Genomic DNA, 6528 nt, shown 5'->3' with positions numbered 1-6528 from the left:
TCCATGTGAGTATATCGAAGGTCAGAACTGAACCCTGATTTGAGCTCAGATCAATATAACCACGTGATTTCACCAGCTCCACCTAAGTGTAATAAAGTAGAACTTAAGCCATCATATCACTGATTAATGCATTTCATGTTTAAGTCAAGATACAGAACTTTGTTTAAATAAATGGCAGTTCAAGGAAATGAAAGTCAATGTAAACCAAATGAATGCATTGCTATACAAAATGTAAAAAAACCAAGCCATTCATCAGAGTGTATCATAATTATTCTGAGTGCAAGACAGTAAATCTGAAGGACTACGAGATGTGCTAGGAAACCAGGCATTAAAGCTGCAGAAGGAGAAGCAAGTGATGGGTGGATTTAAGTCAGACATGTCACCTCAACTACAGTACACAAGTTTAAAGTACAGCAGGCAATCTTTATCCTTAAGTGCTGATGAGAACTGGACAGTTCCAGTTGGATCCAAAAAGAAAGTACACAAGCTGTTCTCCAGTCCTTCTGCCCCTGAAGAAAGGAGCATTTTCCCTTTTGAGACTCCTACTGCCTTGAATTAGCTTTGCATCCTCTCTTTCGTCTGTCCCCCTCAGAGCATGAGACTACATGACTCTTCTCTTGCAGAACATCACAGTTTTCATTCCACCCTCTGTCTTGGCTTAGGAAGGTGACTACGTGAAGCACAGGCTCTGATGTACAGCGTGAGTTAACCCCCCGGGCTGTCTGTTCTGAGCAGTGCAGGGTCTGAAGTACAGGGCACTTCTAACTCCATTCCAGCAGAAACCATGCAGGACACTTGCCTGAGTTCTGGTCACACTTCTGTGAATCCTGTGAAGGCAGCCAGGCAGGATTTGCCATTTAAATTTAGTTCTTGAATAAATAATTCCTATTTCCTTGTTTATAAACAGGCACATGTACAATCCATACATGCAGATATAGATATAGTTGTTTAGAGGTTATATACACATAGATACAGTTGGTTGTGTACAACAACCTGTCCTAAATTAGCACATCTCTAATTGTAATTATTTTTATTTTTAAAAACTTTTTGGCAAAGAATATTCATCATCCATTTGGGATGCACTATTCCATTTACATTCTTAGAACAGGAAAAATTACCCCCCAGAACCCTCCCAATTTGCTTGTCTGTTAATATTCAGTTTAGATGAGTTTATATTTTTAGAAAGTAGAATACATTTAGAAAGTAGAAAATTAGTACAGCCAAGTATAAAATGTAAAAAAATATATAAAATGTTAAATAAGTCTGAAATGTTTGCATATTATGAAAGAATTTTTCAGTTTCAGTCTTCCTGAACGAAAATGGAGATTGTGTGACATAATATGTGTGACATAATATGTGCTCTATTTCAAACTGTATTATGATTTGGAATATTTTACTACTGAAGGAGAAGCACTCAGATCTTAAACAAGCCAGGCTTGAGTAAGAGCCAGAAGTAATAAAACTGTCTTCCAGCTGCTACTGTGCAACATACCAGCAGAGCCTTTCCTGTTGGCTACTAGGGTTTATGTTACGTTTAACCGTGAGCTGTTCTGGTAATGTGGGGCATGGTTCCACCTCCTTACTGCATCATGGTCACACTAGTGTGATGACACATCATGAACATTGCACAGCAATGAAGATGTCTACCAGGGCTCCCCCAGAAGGTACTGAGCATTTTGTTTGCACAGACAGCAGTTCTGGCTCTTGATTTTTCTCTTCGTGCTTCCCTTAGCCATATACAACCTTTGAGAGTTTGGTCTCAAGCATGAAAAGGACTCCCAAGACAAGGTCTTGCAGATTATGGTGACTCCTCATTCTTTGTTATTTCAATATCCTCCTCCTTCAATGCCCCAACTGTAACCACAGCATCCTATCTATTTGACTTAAAGCAGGAAGCCTTAAATCTAGAAAATATGAGGTCGCTAAGGAAACAGATACCTCTAATGTGCAGAGGCCTGTTAGCCTTGATGTAACCACAGCAGACTATAAGGGAGAGAGGCAAGACAGAGAATCGTGTCTATTTGGTACATTTATTTAGCAGGTTCAAGCAAGCCCTGAAATAAGATAACTTTGAAGACATTTGAAAAGAATACGGTAGAAGAGAGGAAGAAAAATCTATGAATCTTCCACACTAGATCCGTTGCTTTGCCTGTCCATTTAAATCATCCACTCTGCTTTCTCAGAGCTTCTCCACATAAACAAATTACCTATCCTGGTTGTAGCCATGATGCATACAAAATAAGATGAGGGGGGAGAAAGGGGGTGTCGAGGACTGGGGAGCAGTGAGAAACTAGGATAGAAAGTCAGGAGGAAAAAGGAGAGAAAACAAGATGCAAAGAGAAAAAGGGGCAAAATAAAAACAGATAGTGAACTAATACTGCATTCCCACAGACCCAAGCTAGTGAAAAAAAAAAAGGTACAAACCACATCAAGACTGCACTTTAAAATGCCTGGCTTATTTTCACTGTTTTTACTCCAGTGACATATTACTGGTCAGCATCCAGCAAAGACCACACCCTCTTAACTCGAGAAAACCTTCATCCATAATGAAAAATACAGCTGCAGACCAACCACTGTTATTCTGTGAGTAGTAATGATACTTGCCAGAGTAAGGCAAAAAGTGGGGAAAAAAAATGTCTAATCAGAACTGTAAGGGAAAAAATGTGTCTGTGTGGAAAAAGGTAAATTCCGAGTTGAAAACTAACCAGGAAAGAGGCTTGAGATAGTGGAAAACAGTAAAAAAACTCCCGTGAGATGAATTAACATTGTGTCCTGCAATGAAAAGTAATTGGAAAGTAAAGAAAACAAGGGGTTTGATGCCAGAACATGACAAAAACCATCACAGAGCCTCAGATCCTAGCTAACTCAGGCACTTCTGGTGCTAGGCACCTCTTGGAAGAACAGTCTGTCTCCTCTTTGACCCAGGAGAGTTCACAGGAATTTATAAATGATAGCTGCCTCTGCTGAAGGGGACCTACCAGGTGTAAAGAACATTACTGCCTTGGCACTGCCCTTTCCAACCCCGCAACCACAAAAATTCACCGTGACATCATTAGGATAGAGATCAACACCACTGAATCGAGTTCTATTTTTATGGGAGTCAATGGTAAAACTCAAGATTTATTGCAAAAGCACTTGTCTGAAAAGCTTTTCTGAACTTAGCCATTGTCTTATTTTTCAAATCATATTTTATTGCTTTTTTGGGCAGGGGCGGAGGAAGTCCTGATACTACCCTTTTATAAAAGCATCCCAAGTACATCACGAACCCTCCTGTAAACCAGTGGATTGCCATCTCAGACATAAATTTCTTCTGAGATGAAATCATATGTGCTCATTGTCTCCACGCAGGAAAAGGTTGTATGTGCCTGAAACTTGTCCATCTTTCCTATTTGTACCAGCTGGTCTAATGACACTTGTGGAAAAAAGTAATACTTTATTTTGTATAGGTCTCTGGGGCATTATTCTTACTAATTTATGAATTACAAAAATGAGTTACAAAGCCCACCATATCGCAAAGACCCCCCTATTGTGATCATCTGTAAGTCAGTTACCTTCCTTGTGCTTCAACCAGAAATTCAATGCCAAAGGATGAGTGCATGGAAACTACTGACAAATCTGAAAGAGCTAGTGGTAACCTGAGAAGGAACCTGAGAAGGAACCTGAGAAGACAGCTGGCCTGTGAGGCCCTGTGTCAACACACAGGTAACTAGTAAAGAATCTGTGTTTAGGAAAAATGCCAACAAAGCTGCAGCATCCCCAAAGCATTTAAGAGCCTAGCATGTACCCCAGAACAGTGGTCCAGTGAGTGTGCTGCAGCAGATCTCTATCAATCAGCAAGAAAGAACAACTCTAGATATACCCATGATTCATTCAAATGAGATGGCGATACTAGCTCCTATAACCCATGATGTCCCCACCCTTGTAGACAAGGCCATGTACTTTGGCCCCTAATAGGAACTCCGTGTACTTACTAGACAAAAATAAATCGCTTCTCAGCACTCTTAATGTTTGGTATAATCTATTTGCATCACAATAACATGGGGAGCATTGAAAAATCAGCACTGCTTTTAACTGCTAAGTCATTGCCCTTTCATCAATCAATAACTCCAGATCTTTTTCTAAGGGAACATTTTGTCCAGAGTCCTCAAGGGAATCTTGCATGGGGAGTTCCTATGTGATCTTTGGAAGCAAAGACACTGAGTTGATTGAAGATTTCTATAAAAAACTCATGTGAGATCTGGTTTGTGTAGGCCACTCTGGTCTTAGAACCTCATGCTTACTGCCAGTAGGACTGCTTGGTCCAAGGTCATCATCTCTCCTTCTTTGCTGCATGGTTCCTCACACATGGCTACTTGAATTCTGTTTATTTGAACATAGGATTGCTTCCATGAGCCCAGAGCGTGGGGTTGTATGTAGGTGTATCTGTGTGCTAACCTAATGTGCTGCTGCTTTTCATTAGTGCCATGAGAAGAAGCAAGCTGAAGCTGCTTCAGGACACTGAAACAAGGCTAGAGCATCTATGTAGAGGGCTAAAGCAACCACTTTTAGTTCCAAGTTGTCATGTCAGTGAGTAGACCTGGTACAACGCCAAAATGTTTTCTTTTTTCTCATCCTAAATCTTGAAGGAGGTAGCTGACAGTTGAAGTGGTTGCTGCTTCACTGTTTATTGAATGTGACCTGACTGCCACACTTCCCTTTCCACCTTGCACCATGGGCAGCCAAAAGTATGTGTAGCTTCTCATGAATTCTAGTGGTTTACTGCTCCATGTGTAACAATTTCAGCATGTCTTAATATGCAAAGCTGCAGACTGTGGCAGCTCAGAAGCAGTTTCAGCCTGCTATGAGGCTCCAGCCTTTGGAAAATAGATGGGAAAATAGATAGCTGGAGGTAGCAACTGCTTGGCCTGTCCATTTTAAATCACTGGTGAGTCTTGGTTCTGAGTGTTCCTCACTGTACTGTACAAATGCCTTCACACAGTTAATCCCAGGGACCCTGCAGCCCACAGCAAAGCCTGAGCTTTGGAATCTCTCTGTTGTACGTTATAGCTGGCTCTGAACAGGGATTGCAAGCCCAAGCTAGTGGTGCTGTGAACATGCAGTCATTTGCAATCACTTAGTTTTTCTCAAGTGACAGTGAGATATTCAAATATCTATTCATCTATTCAAATAATGGAGAGAAGGAACTGTTTCAAAGAAATGGCTTATAATTAAGGTAAGCATTTAATGTTGCAATGACTCCGTGACTCACTCATTTAGTTGGGTCCTCTTACTAGCTGCTCCGTAGGTGCAAATAAGGGAATTCCAAAGGGAAGTCAATATTTGGGTCTTACTCTGTTTAGAACTAACTGGTTGCCAAAACCCCACCTTTATTTTAGTATGAGTCTATGGAAAGAATTTTCCATTTGTTTTGAATGATTTTCAGCTCTGTGGAAAAGACCTGTGCAAATGTTTGGGACTTTTTGATTACAAAAGATGCTTTTATTGAATGTTATGATTGTGACTTCAGAGTCAAAGACTACTACAAAATATCTAGTGTTATTTCCTCTGGGTGTGGGCTTTCCTTGTAAAGGAGCATTTGATATTTCTAGGTCTTTGTTCAACTTTTTAGTCTTACAATAGAAGGGCAACGTGACTGAATTATATATAGATGCTCTGTAAGAACATTTACGCTCCTTATATTTTAGGTCTCCATGGAAGATGATTTTTTTTAGGCAGCAACAGAAATACAGACTAGCTATATGGACTGGAAACTGGCATGGGGTTTGCAACACGTTTGTAGAGCTTATCTGCCCTGACAGAAGGTGCCTCAATTCCCTTATTATTAAATAACTTAATATTACTCACCTGCCACAGGCTTGATACAGTAGGAATAAATATTTTTAGGAGCCCAGATGCTGCAGCATAATTTATCTCATTTGGTGTTTCAGAGCCTAATTCTCTAATACCTATAACATACTTCCATAATTCATGGAGGAACGGCAGTAGTGATGTCACATTGCATGTAAGAAGACAACAATTATTTACATTCTCATACCTTGTGCATTTCATTTTCATTGAGTACTTGTCTGGTTTGAGAAAGTTTACAATTGGAATATTGCACTGCTCTGCAAAATGCTCTAATCACTGTGTTAACAAAAATTCTAAATTGGAGGAGTCTGCAGGTGACTTAAGCTGTTTTTTCAAGTGCTTTGTGCCAAAAGAGCAGGGGGCAGAATTCAAACCATAAACCTTAACCCAAGGGTTTTATTTTTCCAGGAAATCCATGGGTCCCGATGGAATGCACCTGCGCTTGCTGAAGGAGCTGGCAGACGTCATTGCTGAGCCACTCTCCATCATCTACGAAAGGTCCTGGAGAACAGGTGAGGTGCCTGAGGACTGGAGAATAGCCAATGTCACTCCAGTCTTCAAAAAGGGCAAGAAGGAGGACACAGGGAACTACAGGCCAGTTAGTCTCACCTCTGTCCCTGGAAAGGTGATGGAATAACTCATTCTGGGTGTCTTCTCCAAGCAAGCAGAGGAAAAGAAGAT

Source organism: Egretta garzetta, unplaced genomic scaffold (assembly GCF_000687185.1).
Source record: "Egretta garzetta isolate BGI_Z169 unplaced genomic scaffold, ASM68718v1 scaffold272, whole genome shotgun sequence".
In the NCBI taxonomy this organism is placed as follows: Eukaryota; Metazoa; Chordata; class Aves; order Pelecaniformes; family Ardeidae; genus Egretta; species Egretta garzetta.
The sequence above is the reverse complement of the archived record's forward strand: the minus strand, read 5'-3'. Positions refer to the sequence as shown.